The 17,906-nt window shown below is 46.9% G+C and overlaps 1 protein-coding gene across 9 annotated transcripts in view; it reads right to left on the bottom strand.

The window, feature by feature from the left end:
• The window catches only part of LOC118388426 (membrane-associated guanylate kinase, WW and PDZ domain-containing protein 1-like), a 203,897-nt gene that overhangs the window by 151,747 nt on the left and 34,244 nt on the right, over positions 1 to 17,906 (bottom strand). The window contains exon 1 of one of the 9 annotated variants that reach the window (XM_052526742.1): positions 8,671 to 8,814. The exons of the other annotated variants lie outside the window; for them this stretch is intronic. The gene's annotated coding sequence lies outside the window, so the exon portion shown is untranslated. Of the gene's footprint in view, positions 1 to 8,670; positions 8,815 to 17,906 lie in introns of those variants that run through there. 9 annotated transcript variants of the gene reach the window in all.

The following is a 17,906-nucleotide window of genomic DNA, read 5'->3' as shown; positions in this document are numbered from 1 at the left end:
CATTGATTTCTCACTGTTTGTGTCCGCCCTGCCCTCTGGCTCAGTAATCCCGTTACCCCTCTCTAGGTCTGTCCCTGTGCTGCTTTATGTTGATGAATTGATTCTCCCCTGCCTCAGACGCCCTTATAGAGCTCACAATGCCCCTATTGACTACAGCGATGCTACTGGACCACTACTGTTCAAATTGTGGTCAACATATTTTACAAAACCCATCAAGATGTTTACAGACAATATAGCCTAGTTTATCTGGGAGTTTTTGTCTGTGCATTTAGGGATCTCCTGAATGACAAAAAGCACTGTTAAAATAAAATTGACCAACATGAACATCACATGATGTTGATTCACACAAAATCATTGGTGAGGACAGCCAGCATGCCTTTCAACCAACCTTGGGACTTGGCACAAGCTCACAACAACATGACTGGCCAGTGATTTCCACCATGCCCTTCTGACCTCTGGTGAGGCATTAAATCTAAAACAAAGTATTACTTTCTCCACCGGCCCAAAGCAGTGTTATTACTGGCTCTCAAACAAGAATAATATCCACCTGCCCAACGCAGTGTTATTACTGGCTCTCAAACAAGACTTTATCCACCGGCCCAACGCAGTGTTATTACTGGTCCTCAAACAAGACTTTATCCACCAGCCCAACACAGTGTTATTACTGGCCCTCAAACAAGACTTTATCCACCTGCCCAACGCAGTGTTATCACTGGTCCTCAAACAAGACTTTATCCACCTGCCCAACGCAGTGTTATTACTGGTCCTCAAACAAGACTTTATCCACCGGCCCAACGCAGTGTTATTACTGGTCCTCAAACAAAACTTTATCCACCAGCCCAACACAGTGTTATTACTGGCCCTCAAACAAGACTTTATCCACCTGCCCAACGCAGTGTTATCACTGGTCCTCAAACAAGACTTTATCCACCTGCCCAACGCAGTGTTATTACTGGTCCTCAAACAAGACTTTATCCACCGGCCCAACGCAGTGTTATTACTGGTCCTCAAACAAGACTTTATCAACCGGCCCAACGCAGTGTTATTACTGGTCCTCAAACAAGACTTTATCCACCTGCCCAACGCAGTGTTATTACTGGTCCTCAAACAAGACTTTATCCACCAGCCCAACACAGTGTTATTACTGGCCCTCAAACAAGACTTTATCCACCTGCCCAACGCAGTGTTATCACTGGTCCTCAAACAAGACTTTATCCACCGGCCCAACGCAGTGTTAACACTGGCCCTCAAACAAGATTTTCTCCACTGGGAATAAGAATAATTAAGTCTTAAAACAGATAATTCAATAACATTGGGTCAGTTAGAAAACTACAGTGAGTAAAAACAGATATGCTATTAAATAATAGCAGAGTAAATTGTTCCGGTTTAAATGCACAATTTCAGTTTGGTTCACAACCACAACTCTTCCTCAAACACATGTTGATTTCCCTTGGGACTTCCAGACCCACCAGCAGTAATAGACGAGTGAAGTTCCACAACACTGCACATACAGTACCATAACCCCAGCCCGAATAGAGAGCAACGCACTCTGCTGTTCATTAGCAATCTGTAAATTACCTTAAACGCATGCAGGCCAGGCCAGGGCAGATGAAATGACTGTACTGAGCACTCTCCGTCTCTACCCTGAAGACAACTGTACATGCCACTAATGAGCCTCTAATGAGTCATTAAACAAGGGGGACTGGCCTGTAGTCTGATTGCTCCAACTCTCTGATCAATAAGCATGACATTTGCACTCTCACCCAGCTTCTAATTTCAACCAGGGAGATGAGAGGAGAGGGTGTGTGTTCAGTCGAACAGCAGTCCAATGTGGTCGTGTTCTAGTGTAAATACCCCTCGTGGCACCTCAGGGGAGAGATGGAGAGAGCCTGGAGAGATGGAGAGAGCCTGGAGAGATGGAGAGCCTGGAGAGATGGAGACACCTTGGAATAGATGGAGAGGGATTAGAGAGATGGAGAGAGCCTGGAGAGATGGAGACACATTGGAATAGATGGAGGGGTTAGAGAGATGGAGAGACGGAGACAGCTTGGAATAGACGGAAAGCTTGGAATAGACGGAGAAGCTTGGAATAGACAGAGAAGCTTGGAATAGAGGGAGAGCTTGGAATAGACGGAGAGCTTGGAATAGACGGAGAGCTTGGAATAGACGGAGAGCTTGGAATAGACAGAGAGCTTGGAATAGACGGAGAGCTTGGAATAGACGGAGAGCTTGGAATAGACGAAGAGCTTGGAATAGACAGAGCTTGGAATAGACTGAGAGAGCTTGGAGAGATGGAGAGAGCTTGGAATAGACGGAGATAACTTAGAGAGATGGAGAGAGCGAGACACCTTGGAATAGATGGAGGGCTTAGAGAGACTGAGAGCTTGGAATAGACAGAGAGCTTGGAATAGACGGAGAAGCTTGGAATAGACGGAGAGAGCTTGGAGAGATGGAGAGAGCTTGGAGAGATGGAGAGAGCTTGGAATAGACGGAGATAACTTAGAGAGATGGAGAGAGCGAGACACCTTGGAATAGATGGAGGGCTTAGAGAGACGGAGAGCTTGGAATAGACGGAGAGCTTGGAATAGACGGAGAGCTTGGAATAGACGGAGAGCTTGGAATAGACGGAGAAGCTTGGAATAGACGGAGAAGCTTGGAATAGACGGAGAAGCTTGGAATAGACGGAGAGAGCTTGGAATAGACGGAGAGAGCTTGGAATAGACAGAGAGAGCTTGGAATAGACGGAGAGAGCTTGGAATAGACGGAGAGAGCTTGGAATAGACGGAGAGAGCTTGGAATAGACGGAGAGAGCTTGGAATAGACGGAGAGAGCTTGGAATAGACGGAGAGAGCTTGGAATAGACGGAGAGAGCTTGGAATAGACAGAGAGAGCTTGGAATAGACGGAGAGAGCTTGGAATAGACGGAGAGAGCTTGGAATAGACGGAGAGAGCTTGGAATAGACGGAGAGAGCTTGGAATAGACGGAGAGAGCTTGGAATAGACGGAGAGAGCTTGGAATAGACGGAGAGAGCTTGGAATAGACGGAGAGAGCTTGGAATAGACGGAGAGAGCTTGGAATAGACGGAGAGAGCTTGGAATAGACGGAGAGAGCTTGGAATAGACGGAGAGAGCTTGGAGAGACGGAGAGAGCTTGGAGAGACAGAGAGAGCTTGGAGAGACAAAGAGAGCTTGGAGAGACAGAGCGAGCTTGGAGAGGCAGAGAGAGCTTGGAAAAGACGGAGAGAGCTTGGAATAGACGGAGAGAGCTTGGAAAAGACGGAGAGAGCTTGGAAAAGACAGAGAGAGCTTGGAAAAGACAGAGAGCTTGGAATAGACGGAGAGAGCTTGGAGAGATGGAGAGAGCTTGGAATAGACGGAGAGCTTGGAATAGACGGAGAGCTTGGAATAGACGGAGAGCTTGGAATAGACGGAGAGCTTGGAATAGACGGAGAGCTTGGAATAGACAGAGCTTGGAATAGACTGAGAGCTTGGATTAGACTGAGAGCTTGGAATAGACTGAGAGCTTGGAATAGACAGAGCTTGGAATAGACTGAGAGCTTGGAATAAACTGAGAGCTTGGAATAGACTGAGCTTGGAATAGACTGAGCTTGGAATAGACTGAGAGCTTGGAATAGACAGAGAGCTTGGAATAGACAGAGCTTGGAATAGACGGAGAGCTTGGAATAGACGGAGAGCTTGGAATAGACGGAGAGAGCTTGGAGAGATGGAGAGAGCTTGGAATAGATGGAGAGAGCTTAGAGAGATGGAGAGAGCTTAGAGAGATGGAGACACCTTGGAATAGATGGAGAGGGATTAGAGAGATGAGAGAGCCTGGAGAGATGGAGACACATTGGAATAGATGGAGGGCTTAGAGAGATGGAGAGCTTGGCGAGTCGGAGAGCGCTTGGAATAGATGGAGACAGCTTGGAGTAGACGGAAAGCTTGGAATAGACGGAGAAGCTCGGAATAGACGGAGAGCTCGGAATAGACGGAGAAGCTCGGAATAGACGGAGAAGCTCGGAATAGACCGAGAAGCTCGGAATAGACCGAGAAGCTCGGAATAGACGGAGAAGCTCGGAATAGACGGAGAAGCTCGGAATAGACGGAGAAGCTCGGAATAGACGGAGAAGCTCGGAATAGACGGAGAAGCTCGGAATAGACGGAGAAGCTCGGAATAGACGGAGAAGCTCGGAATAGACGGAGAAGCTCGGAATAGACGGAGAAGCTCGGAATAGACGGAGAAGCTCGGAATAGACGGAGAAGCTCGGAATAGACGGAGAGCTCGGAATAGACGGAGAGCTCGGAATAGACGGAGAGCTCGGAATAGACGGAGAGATCTGGGAATAGACGGAGAAGCTTGGAATAGACGGAGAAGCTTGGAATAGACGGAGAAGCTTGGAATAGACGGAGAGCTTGGAATAGACGGAGAGCTTGGAATAGACGGAGAAGCTTGGAATAGACGGAGAAGCTTGGAATAGACGGAGAAGCTTGGAATAGACGGAGAAGCTTGGAATAGACGGAGAAGCTTGGAATAGACGGAGAGAGCTTGGAATAGACGGAGAAGCTTGGAATAGACGGAAAGCTTGGAATAGACGGAGAGCTTGGAATAGACGGAGAGATCTTGGAATAGACGGAGAAGCTTGGAATAGACGGAGAGCTTGGAATAGACGGAGAGAGCTTGGAATAGACGGAGAGAGCTTGGAATAGACGGAGAGAGCTTGGAGAGACGGAGAGAGCTTGGAGAGACGGAGAGAGCTTGGAATAGACGGAGAGCTTGGAATAGACGGAGAGAGCTTGGAATAGACGGAGAGCTTGGAATAGACGGAGAGCTTGGAATAGACGGAGAGAGCTTGGAATAGACGGAGAGAGCTTGGAATAGACGGAGAGCTTGGAATAGACGGAGAAGCTTGGAATAGACGGAGAAGCTTGGAATAGACGGAGAGCTTGGAATAGACGGAGAGCTTGGAATAGACGGAGAGCTTGGAATAGACGGAGAGCTTGGAATAGACGGAGAGCTTGGAATAGACGGAGAGCTTGGAATAGACGGAGAGCTTGGAATAGACGGAGAAGCTTGGAATAGACAGAGAGAGCTTGGAGAGACAGAGAGAGCTTGGAGAGACAGAGAGAGCTTGGAGAGACAGAGAGAGCTTGGAGAGACAGAGAGAGCTTGGAGAGACAGAGAGAGCTTGGAAAAGACGGAGAGAGCTTGGAATAGACGGAGAGAGTTTGGAAAAGACGGAGAGAGCTTGGAAAAGACGGAGAGAGCTTGGAAAAGACAGAGAGAGCTTGGAAAAGACAGAGAGCTTGGAATAGACGGAGAGAGCTTGGAGAGATGGAGAGAGCTTGAATAGACGGAGAGCTTGGAATAGACGGAGAAGCTTGGAATAGACGGAGAAGCTTGGAATAGACGGAGAAGCTTGGAATAGACGGAGAAGCTTGGAATAGACGGAGAAGCTTGGAATAGACGGAGAAGCTTGGAATAGACGGAGAAGCTTGGAATAGACGGAGAAGCTTGGAATAGACGGAGAGAGCTTGGAATAGACGGAGAGAGCTTGGAATAGACGGAGAGAGCTTGGAATAGACGGAGAAGCTTGGAATAGACGGAGAGCTTGGAATAGACGGAGAGAGCTTGGAATAGACGGAGAAGCTTGGAATAGACGGAGAAGCTTGGAATAGACGGAGAAGCTTGGAATAGACGGAGAAGCTTGGAATAGACGGAGAAGCTTGGAATAGACGGAGAGAGCTTGGAATAGACGGAGAGAGCTTGGAATAGACGGAGAGAGCTTGGAATAGACGGAGAAGCTTGGAATAGACGGAGAGCTTGGAATAGACGGAGAGAGCTTGGAATAGACGGAGAGAGCTTGGAATAGACGGAGAGAGCTTGGAGAGACGGAGAGAGCTTGGAGAGACGGAGAGAGCTTGGAATAGACGGAGATAGCTTGGAATAGACGGAGAGAGCTTGGAATAGACGGAGAGAGCTTGGAATAGACGGAGAGCTTGGAATAGACGGAGAGCTTGGAATAGACGGAGAGAGCTTGGAATAGACGGAGAGAGCTTGGAATAGACGGAGAGCTTGGAATAGACGGAGAGCTTGGAATAGACGGAGAAGCTTGGAATAGACGGAGAAGCTTGGAATAGACGGAGAGCTTGGAATAGACGGAGAGCTTGGAATAGACGGAGAGCTTGGAATAGACGGAGAGCTTGGAATAGACGGAGAGCTTGGAATAGACGGAGAGCTTGGAATAGACGGAGAGCTTGGAATAGACGGAGAAGCTTGGAATAGACAGAGAGAGCTTGGAGAGACAGAGAGAGCTTGGAGAGACAGAGAGAGCTTGGAGAGACAGAGAGAGCTTGGAGAGACAGAGAGAGCTTGGAAAAGACGGAGAGAGCTTGGAATAGACGGAGAGAGTTTGGAAAAGACGGAGAGAGCTTGGAAAAGACGGAGAGAGCTTGGAAAAGACAGAGAGAGCTTGGAAAAGACAGAGAGCTTGGAATAGACGGAGAGAGCTTGGAGAGATGGAGAGAGCTTGGAATAGACGGAGAGCTTGGAATAGACGGAGAAGCTTGGAATAGACGGAGAAGCTTGGAATAGACGGAGAAGCTTGGAATAGATGGAGAGGGATTAGAGAGATGGAGAGAGCCTGGAGAGATGGAGAGACATTGGAATAGATGGAGGGCTTAGAGAGATGGAGAGCTTGGCGAGTCGGAGAGCGCTTGGAATAGATGGAGACAGCTTGGAGTAGACGGAAAGATTGGAATAGACGGAGAAGCTTGGAATAGACGGAGAGCTCGGAATAGACGGAGAAGCTCGGAATAGACGGAGAAGCTCGGAATAGACTGAGAGCTCTGAATAGACGGAGAGCTCTGAATAGACGGAGAGCTCGGAATAGACGGAGAAGCTTGGAATAGACGGAGAAGCTTGGAATAGACGGAGAAGCTTGGAATAGACGGAGAAGCTTGGAATAGACGGAGAGCTTGGAATAGACGGAGAGCTTGGAATTGACGGAGAGAGCTTGGAGAGATGGAGAGAGCTTGGAGAGATGGAGAGAGCTTGGAGAGAGCTTGGAATAGACGGAGAGCTTGGAATAGACGGAAAGCTTGGAATAGATGGAGAAGCTTGGAATAGATGGAGAAGCTTGGAATAGACGGAGAGCTTGGAATAGACGGAGAGAGCTTGGAGAGATGGAGAGAGCTTGGAATAGATGGAGAGAGCTTGGAAAAGACGGAGAGCTTGGAATAGACGGAGAAGCTTGGAATAGACGGAGAAGCTTGGAATAGACGGAGAAGCTTGGAATAGACGGAGAAGCTTGGAATAGACGGAGAAGCTTGGAATAGACGGAGAAGCTTGGAATAGACAGAGAGCTTGGAATAGAAGGAGAGAGCTTGGAGAGATGGAGAGAGCTTGGAATAGACGGAGAGAGCTTGGCTTAAATGGAGTGAGCTTGGAGAGATGGAGAGAGCTTGGAGAGATGCCTATTGATTCATATGTTTGTGCTGTGACATCCTTTTCTATAGATTCCCGGGCCGGGTGCGCCTGAGGTGACAGCGTCGTTGCCAAACTTGGGGCTGGCTTTCCTCAGCCATCAATTAAGCCGCGTGACACCTACAAAGCTAACATCAATCCTGCCCCCCTCTCAAAGCTATCATAGCAACCATTGCACTGGAGGCAGTGGCAGGAGGTGGGTCTCCTGGCCACCAGAGGGACCCTGATGTATTAAGAGACTGCCCATCCAACCCGCTTCTTTTTCACACACAAACGCACACCTCATACTGTCCATTGTGTACATGCACCTGGATATATCCATGACTAAATGCTACCCCTAAATGCTACTAATTCTACCCCTCATGTTACTGCTTTGAACAGACATCTTGACACACTTAAAGAAAATAATGATCTTAGCTTTTCTATCCTCCAGTCCATCACTCTGCTGGGTTCCTCTGCTGTGTAATGGCCCCTTTTCTCCCTGTCTGATAATATGTCTCCATAAAGTGGGATCAATTACACACACAATTACTGCAGCAGGACACACTACATTTCACTGACCCCACTCTGACCCCAATGAGACAATACAGTGAGCTTCCTGGCCTGAATGAAGAAGAAGAAACAGAGCATTTCTTATCAGTTGTATACTTCCTGTCCAGATCTGGCTGTTCTATGTCCACTTTTACTCCTGCACAGCGTCACATTCTCCTGTTCCCCTGACTGCACAGCACCGTCCAGGACTCTATTGGGACCACCGTGGTTGTTCACGCAAGACAGAGAGAAGAGAGGGGGTGGAGAGGAGACGAGAGGGGGGAACAGCTAGATGAAAAGAGGAAGCAAAATACTGAAGAAATGTAACTATAAGCTCTCATTTTCTCTCTCCAGCATGGGAGGCAGGATGAAATGGCCGCTGCATTCGTCATCACAATCTTTCATATTCCTGTGACAAAAACAACTGGTGAAGCCACACCTGACTCCAAACTCCCCTAGAAACCAGTCAAATTCAAACACTGTAATTAGCCTATGGAAAGAGCTGTGGCATATGAGTAGCAGTAAAGCTCCTTATACACATTACAGTCTACAATTTACTTATATAATACAAATACTAGCGTATTGTACTTTAGGCATGAAACTGCAAGAACTACTTAAATTGTTCTTGTTCAGTTGAGACCATTCTTCAGGCTTACCTTCAGGAGCTCTTTGGATTATGTGTGTTTTATGGGTTGGTGGGAATTTAGAGATGTGATTCCCTCGTCCTCTCGGCTTCCTAATCTAGCATGACTGAACCTGTATGTGACTCCTTCAGTTTCTGCCTGAGAACATGGACACACACACACCTGACACTGTCACAATGGGAAGGGCAGGTGCTTGCATGATATGATCACCTCCTTCAAAGAGTCACAACAAAGAGCAAAATACTCCCATTGGTTGCATGATTCAACACATTTCTGACACTTCATGGTGGTCCATTGCAGAACTGAGAACAATTCTTTCAACATTTTCACTGATCTAAGTTTGTCAATAACTATGAAATGTACCGCTGCAGAATTGATAAATATTGCCAGTGACAGAGGATACCTTCTATCCTGTCTGTCAGTCCATCCTCCAAAAGTCATGCAGAGTTTTTTGACTAGCTATGTGTAAAGTATTATAAAAGAGTGGGCACATAAACACACACCCAGTTGAACAGAAACCAAAGCTGTGCGGCTGCCCAGATGAGGCTGAAACTGGCTGCATTGGTGGATGATGACATCAGACCACCCACATTCCTCTAGAGCCGGTTCAAGCACATTTGTCCCCTCTCCCCCTCTCTCATTGGCTAGATCAAAGATCATTCTCAGACATCACAGCCTGCTTCCCATTTAGGCTTGGACTTGTCTCATAGACAACATTCAGTTATGGTTTGTTTGATGCCGTCTCCAATATTGACAGAGCATGACGTACAGCATGACGTAAACAAAGCATAGCTTACAGTACAGTTTTCTATGGAGCCTGAATACCAAGAGTTTGCATTCTTCAAATGGGGATTAAAATCAATTCTGTAATGAAGGCAAAGCTTTTAGTCAAGTCAGAGCCAGAAGAAAATGGCAGAGAGAAATGTCAGTCTTGCATTGTCAGCAGTAAATCAGAGAGACAGGGGAGGAGAGAGAGGGAGAAAGGGGAGGAGAGAGAGAGAGAGAGAGAGAGAGAGAGAGAGAGAGAGAGAGAGAGAGAGAGAGAGAGAGAGAGAGAGAGAGAGAAAAGGGAGGAGAGAGAGAGAGAAAAGGGAAGAGAGCGAGAGAGCGAGAGAGCGAGAGAAAGAAAAGGGGGAAGAGAGAAGAGAGCGAGAAAGGGGGAAGAGAGAGAGAGAGAGAGAGAGAGAGAGAGAGAGAGAGAGAGAGAGAGAGAGAGAGAGAGAGAGAGAGAGAGAGAGAGAGAGAGAGGGGGAAAAGGGGGAAGAGAGAGAGAGAGAGAGAGAGAGAGAGAAAAGGGGGCAGAGAGAGAGAGAGGGAGAGAAAGAAAAGGGGGAAGAAAGAGAGGAGAGAGAGAGAGAGAGAGAGAGAGAGAGAGAGAGAGAGAGAGAAAAGGGGGAAGGGAGAGAGAGGGAGAGAGAGAGAGGGAGGGAGAGAGAAAAGGGAGGAGAGAGAGAAAAGGGAGGAGAGAAAAGGGAGGAGAGAGAGAGAAAAGGGAGGAGAGAAAAGGGAGGAGAGAGAGAGAAAAGGGAGGAGAGAAAAGGGGGGAGAGAAAAGGGGGAGAGAGAGAGAAAGGGAGGAGAAAGAGAAAAGGGAGGAGAGAAAAGGGAGGAGGGAGGAGAGAAAAGGGAGGAGAGAGAGAGAAAAGGGAGGAGAGAAAAGGGAGGAGAGAGAGAGAAAAGGGAGGAGAGAAAAGGGAGGAGAGAGAGAGGGTTACTCGCCACAGACCTAGTCAGATCCTACACTACATACTCCTCAGTAGAGGTCTTCACGGGCCCAGCCAAACCTGAATAACCGAGACGCGATCCCTGAGCAGGTCCGGATCCAGAATACTAATCCGTCCCTCAGCTCTCGGTCAGCTCCTGTTTGATTGTCATTGGGTCTCGGGTCTATGTAATTACAGCTGATAGACCCAAGTGGACCCAAGTGGACCCGACCATGGCTATAGCCTAGAACATATTTATGTTACGGTAATAAGGTGAATTTATTATCTTCTAGACAGCCAAATTAATTTTAATTTTTTTTATTTTACATTTATTTAACCAGGCAAGTCAGTTAAGAACATATTCTTATTTTCAATGACTGCCTGGGAACAGTGGGTTAACTGCCTGTTCAGGGGCAGAACGACAGATTTGTACCTTGTCAGCTCGGGGGTTTGAACTCGCAACCTTCCGGTTACTAGTCCAACGCTCTAACCACTAGGCTACGCTGCCGCCCCAAGCCAACATAGAAAGACCTGTTTTTCGGATGACTGCCTTGCCTGGTTCACCAATTACTTTCCAGACAGAGTTCAGTGTGTCAAATCGGAGGGCATGTTGTCCGGTCCTCTGGCAGTCTCTATGGGGGTGCCACAGGGTTCAATTCTCGGGCCGACTCTTTTCTCTGTATATATCAATGATGTTGCTCTTGCTGCGGGCGATTCCCTGATCCACCTCTACGCAGACGACACCATTGTATACACTTTCGGCCCGTCATTGGACACTGTGCTATCTAACCTCCAATCGAGCTTCAATGCCATACAACACTCCTTCCGTGGCCTCCAACTGCTCTTAAATGCTAGTAAAACCAAATGCATGCTTTTCAACCGATCGCTGCCTGCACCCGCATGCCCGACTAGCATCACCACACTGGATGGTTCCGACCTTGAATATGTGGACACCTATAAGTACCTAGGTGTCTGGCTAGACTGCAAACTCTCCTTCCAGACCCATATCAAACATCTCCAATCGAAAATCAAATCAAGAATCGGCTTTCTATTCCGCAACAAAGGCTCCTTCACTCACGCTGCCAAGCTTACCCTAGTAAAACTGACTATCCTACCGATCCTCGACTTCGGCGATGTCATCTACAAAATTGCTTCCAACACTCTTCTCAGCAAACTGGATGCAGTTTATCACAGTGCCATCCGTTTTGTCACTAAAGCAACTTATACTACCCACCACTGCGACTTGTATGCTCTAGTCGGCTGGCCCTCGCAACATATTCGTCGCCAGACCCACTGGCTCCAGGTCATCTACAAGGCCATGCTAGGCAAAGCTCCGCCTTATCTCAGCTCACTGGTCACGATGGCAACACCCATCCGTAGCACGCGCTCCCGCAGGTGTATCTCATTGATCATCCCTAAAGCCAACACCTCATTCGGCCGCCTTTCGTTCCAGTACTCTGCTGCCTGTGACTGCAACGAATTGCAAAAATCGCTGAAGTTGGAGACTTATCTCCCTCACCAACTTCAAACATCAGCTAGCTGAGCAGCTAACCGATCGCTGCAGCTGTACATAATCTATTGGTAAATAGCACACCCATTTTCACCTACCTCATCCCCACAGTTTTTATTTATTTACTTTTCTGCTCTTTTGCACACCAATATCTCTACCTGTACATGATCATCTGATCATTTATCACTCCAGTGTTAATCTGGAATATTGTAATTATTCGCCTACCTCCTCATGCCTTTTGCACACATTGTATATAGACTCCCCTTTTTTCTCTGTGTTATTGACTTGTTAATTGTTTACGCCATGTGTAACTCTGTGTTGTCTGTTCACACTGCTATGCTTTATCTTGGCCAGGTCGCAGTTGCAAATGAGAACCTGTTCTCAACTAGCCTACCTGGTTAAATAAAGGTGAAATAAAAATAAAATACATTTGTTAACCAGAAGAGCAACTTGGCTGATGAACATAACGTTTGTGTCACTCTGTTCAAAATGGGTCTCGTCTAGACCCGGGCCTGTTAGGGTACGGGTCGGATCTAGGTTGGGTTGTCCTCGAGTATATTCGAGTTCGGCTGAGATTGTTGTCGGGTCCGAAACCCATTTTCTTTTTTAAATGAGCGGTCCATTCGGGCCCGGGTCTGATTGTTATCTGTCTGTTCAGGTCCAGGTTGAGCGGGAAAACTCCACTTCTCAGCACACTTCTCTGCTCCCTCACACACTGCATGTCACGTTGTCAAGTCACGGTCTTCCACAGTGGTGCATCACACAAACAACACCTTTGACAAAGAAAGCCGAGTCAGAGCCGGTCTAGGTCCAGGGGAAAAAATGTAAATGTAAAGCACATTTTGTGATTAAGGCAGGGAGGGCATAGTGTTTTCATTAACAGGCTTTTACATGAACATGCTAGTGAGGCTGAGGGGATCTGAGGAGATCTGATGAGATCTGATGAGATCTGATGAGATCTGAGGGGATCTGAGGAGGGGATCGGAGGAGGGGATCTGAGGGGATCCAGGAAGCTGCTGCTATGCCAGTTACAGTAAAGAATTCATCCAGGTCTGAGATGGGAGCTGAAAGTAAACTGTATGAACTAAGCTATGAAAAATATACCCAAAACAGACAGCGCCACAAATGGAAGTCACTCACCCAAAACTTTGCCAAACAACAGGCACTATTGCTTTGCACCAAAACAAACAAACATAACCAAGACTTCACTATTCATGACAACTCTGCTAAACCTGAACTGGCAGCAGAAATGAATCGTCCATGAAAACATCACTAAAAACTAGATTGTCTGTAAAACCTCACTCCCACTCTGGTTCTCTGCATTGCAGGCCTAATAAACAGTCTCAGAGCTGGGCATTAACACGAACTCTGAAAATGAGAGTGTTCTGAACCTGAAAACGTCAAGTTGTTGATGTTGCTGTTCAGCTCTAGATATTGGCCTGTGGGTAGAAACATATTTCAACATTATTTTATCAAACGAGAGAAGTTATTGATTGTCTTGTGCTGTTAAATAACTTATAAAAAGCTCTCACTGCTCTCTCCAAACAAAAAGGATGTAAAAAAAAATGTGCTCGCTAGTTTTACAACAAGGAAAACAGATCAGACATGATGAACTTAAAAAGCCTGAAAGTTATTAGGATGCAGAGGAACGAGTAGAGTTGGGTATGGTGGTTCTAAAGGAGAGCGATATGTAAAGGCGTCAGCATGCTTTAGTTGAAAGAATGAGTGTGCTCACATACTCACATACTCATACCCTTAATTTGCAGATTTTGCCGAGGAGATCTTAGCTGCGCAATTTTTACATCTGACTCGGATGTTTGGTGCAGTATTTCTCAAGTGAAGGATGTGTCGTCTCTCCTTAAATGACAACAGGCACGTCATTGTAGAATCCCTACTGTTGATCAATAGCCGACGAGGGGGGCGTAGGCTTCGGCTACAGACTTTGGCGTGACTCACATTTTGTGTGCCTGAACAGCCGAAAAAAAGTATTGCCTAAGTCCAAAACATACAAAATGTTGTAATAATATATGCAAGAACTGTTCCAAAGTGTTTCGGCTGGGAAGCATGTGGACGCCTTCGTAAGTAAGGAGCAGAGAGGAGGGAGATGGAGGAGTACTGTGGCCTTCTGTCGTTAATGTCAGTGTTTTTTCTGCTCCTTGCCAAACGGTGGGAGGGAGCAATATGCAGATGACGTGCTGCAGCCGAGGATGCACTGCATCAATCACACCGCACAGCAAGCAAGCAGGACCACAAACACACACACATGCGCACCAGTGCTGGGGTCAATTCAAATTGAAGAAAAAAAGAGTATCTATTTTCAATGACCTCTCAATAAACTGAGAATTAGAGAAGTTTATCCTATCCTTTCCTTGACTTGACTGCCTTCATTTCGATTTTCATCCAGCCCTGACACACACACACATACGTTGGACATACACATTGTTGAATATGATATTTTGAACATTGAGATATGAAATAAATGATAGAGAAGAAGCATAGAATATCTGTGGAAAGACAGATAGCTGTGGAATGTGTTGGGGGACGGGAGCAGAGCACCATGTTGAAACAGGAAAGACAGATGGACATCTGTGGATTAGGTGAAGGAAGGGTTGAGGTCAGGAGGTGAGGACAGGTCACCTGAAGGGAGTAATAAGGGTTTGGTATCTTGTTACACTTTTCCTGTTAAACCATAAGATATAAGGATTGGAGAGAAGGAGGAGTGTCTAAAGTGGGATATATATATATACTGCTCAAAAAAATAAAGGCAACATTAAAATAACACATCCTAGATCTGAATGAATGAAATATTCGTATTAAATCATTTATTTCTTTACATAGTTGAATGTGCTGACAAAAATCACACAAACATTTTCAATGGAAATCAAATGTATCAACCCATGGAGGTCTGGATTTGGAGACACTCAAAATTAAAGTGGAAAACCACACTACAGGCTGATCCAACTTTGATGGAATGTCCTTAAAACAAGTCAAAATGAGGCTCAGTAGTGTGTGTGGCCTCCACGTGCCTGTATGACCTCCCTACAAAGCCTGGGCATGCTCCTGATGAGGTGGCGTCTCCTGAGGGATCTCCTCCCAGACCTGGACTACAGCATCCGCCAACTCCTGGACAGTCTGTGGTGCAATGTGGCGTTGGTGGATGGAGCGAGACATGATGTCCCAGATGTGCTCAATTGGATTCAGGTCTGGGGAACGGGCGGGCCAGTCCATAGCATCAATGCCTTCCTCTTGCAGGAACTGCTGACACACTCCAGCCACATGAGGTCTAGCATTGTCTTGCATTAGGAGGAACCCAGGGCCAACCGCACCAGCATATGGTCTCACAAGGGGTCTGAGGATCTCATCTCGGTACCTAATAGCAGTCAGGCTACCTTTGGCGAGCACATGGAGGGCTGTGCGGCCCCCCAAAGAAATGCCACCCCACACCATGACTGACCCACCGCCAAACCGGTCATGCTGGAGGATGTTGCAGGCAGCAGAACGTTCTCCACGGCGTCTCCCGACTCTGTCACGTCTGTCACATGTGCTCAGTGTGAACCTGCTTTCATCTATGAAGAGCACAGGGCGCCAGTGGCGAATTTGCCAATCTTGTTGTTCTCTGGCAAATGCCAAACGTCCTGCAAGGTGTTGGGCTGTAAGCACAACCCCCACCTCTGGATGTCGGGCCCTCATACCACCCTCATGGAGTCTGTTTCTGACCGTTTGAGCAGACACATACACACTTATGGCCTGCTGGAGGTCATTTTGCAGGGCTCTGGCAGTGCTCCTCCTTGCACAAAGGCGGAGGTAGCAGTCCTGCTGCTGGGTTGTTGCCCTCCTACGGCCTCCTCCACGTCTCCTGATGTACTGGCCTGTCTCCTGGTAGCGCCTCCATGCTCTGGACACTACGCTGACAGACACAGCATACCTTCTTGTCACAGCTCACATTGATGTGTCATCCTGGATGAGCTGCACTACCTGAGTCACTTGTGTGGGTTGTAGACTCTGTCTCATGCTACCACTAGAGTGAAAGCACCGCCAGCATTCAAAAGTGACCAAAACATCAGCCAGGAAGCATAGGAACTGAGAAGTGGTCTGTGGTCACCACCTGCAGAACCACTCCTTTATTGGGGGTGTCTTGCTAATTGCCTATAATTTCCACCTGTTGTCTATTCCATTTGCACAACAGCATGTGAAATTTAATGTCAATCAGTGTTGCTTCCTAAGTGGACAGTTTGATTTCACAGAAGTGTGATTGACTTGGAGTTACATTGTGTTGTTTAAGTGTTCCCTTTATTTATTTGAGCAGTGTATATATCTGGATGGGAGAAGTGTTGGGTTGTCTGAATACAGCTGTACAGAACCTTTGGGAAGAATTCAACTTGGTTAAAGCTTCTCTAGTGTCCATGAGTTATTTACTCTGAAAGATAAGAACCTAAAAATATCACATAGAACTACTCAGCTACTGGGAGATAGAATCTAACCTCCCCGTAGCTGTGCTCTGCTGACACCCAAGTATTTTATTAGCATGAACACCACAACCCACCAATCACAACAAGTCACACTCAGACAGTGAGTATGGGGAAATATGTTGTGGTGGGGGGGATGAGAACGCATTAACCCCCCTCTCCAGCAAAAAAATAAATGAGAGGCTGATTTGTGGTTGTCACTTACTCGCACAGTCTGATCGGGGAGGAGGGACCTACTACAGACCTGTCCATCTCACCCATGTGTTATATGGGGGTAATATCTGCAGTCTTCCGCTCAAGGCCCCGACAGTTTAATGATTCTGTCTACTCGCTCACATACACAGTATATATACTGTACACTGAGTATATCATGTACAATTATAGTTGATATGCTTTGTTTAACTGATTGAACAAAAATAAATGGTTGCTATATTTGTGGTGTGGTTTTCATATCAGCGCTTTTGGGCTTCCAACCTCCCCTGCACACCGTTTTTACCAGTTATCTGTACTGTTTTGTCTTTCACTTCTTTTCTTTGGTGTGAATAAATAGAACATAAAAGAACTAACACACACACCACCACAGAGACTCAGGCCAGGAATGATTTAGCCCTACAGAGGTTGGAGTAGGATGTTGTGGTGTCACCACTGACTGAACCAACAGGGACCCAAGCAGGGTAAACAGGGGAGGTGTTTGGTGTTGGAATACCTGGGCAGCAGCCAGCCTGCCCTATGGGGTGACTGACCAAGGAGAGGTCAACAGGTTCTGGGACACACATGGACACATGGCCCTAAACCCTGAGGCAATGCCTCCTCTCCCACAGACAAGGAGGGGCAGAGAGGGGGAACGATAGACAGGAAGAGAGCAATGATGTGCCCCTCTCTCATAAAGCCTTCCCCAGACAGCCTCAAGTGATAGATTGCTAGTAATATGAGTCTCAGGGGGGGGATGAGTGGTAAAAAGGTAGATGGGTAGGGTGCCTGCCTGCATTTGGCTCTCCGAATGTGTTGCATTTGAGTGTGAATGCTGGAATGAATCTCCCAGGAGGCAGCTACAGTATCAGCCTCCACAGGAACACAGAGATTATGGAGTCACGTCATCTAAAGATAATTCATATTGATAAATCATCAGTCAAATGTACCACTCAAATTTCAAATAGAGATAAGAGATAAAGAGAGTAAATGTTGAGTGTAATCAAGTAAACGTCTACCCTATCCATACCCACATGTTCTCCTGTGCCTCAGTAGCTCACACGTCCTACCCTGTCCTTCCTTTCTCCCACAGCCAGCCAGGGGGGAAAAGGAAGCAGACATAATAATAATAATAATAATAATAATAATAATAATAATAATAATAATAATAAGGGGTGCTTATATTTGTGTGTCATGGATACATTTTTTTTTGCATATCCCAATTCCCCGAGACACTCGCAGGGAGTGCGGTAACGGCAGGGGTCACCATTGTACAGCACCCCTGGAACAATTAGGGTTAAGTGCCTTGCTCAAGGGCACAGTGACATTTTTTACCTTGTCAGTTCCGGTATTTGAACCAGCAACCTTTTGGTTACTGGCA

Source organism: Oncorhynchus keta, chromosome 10 (genome assembly GCF_023373465.1).
Source record: "Oncorhynchus keta strain PuntledgeMale-10-30-2019 chromosome 10, Oket_V2, whole genome shotgun sequence".
NCBI lineage: Eukaryota > Metazoa > Chordata > Actinopteri > Salmoniformes > Salmonidae > Oncorhynchus > Oncorhynchus keta.
The sequence above is the reverse complement of the archived record's forward strand: the minus strand, read 5'-3'. Positions and strand labels throughout refer to the sequence as shown.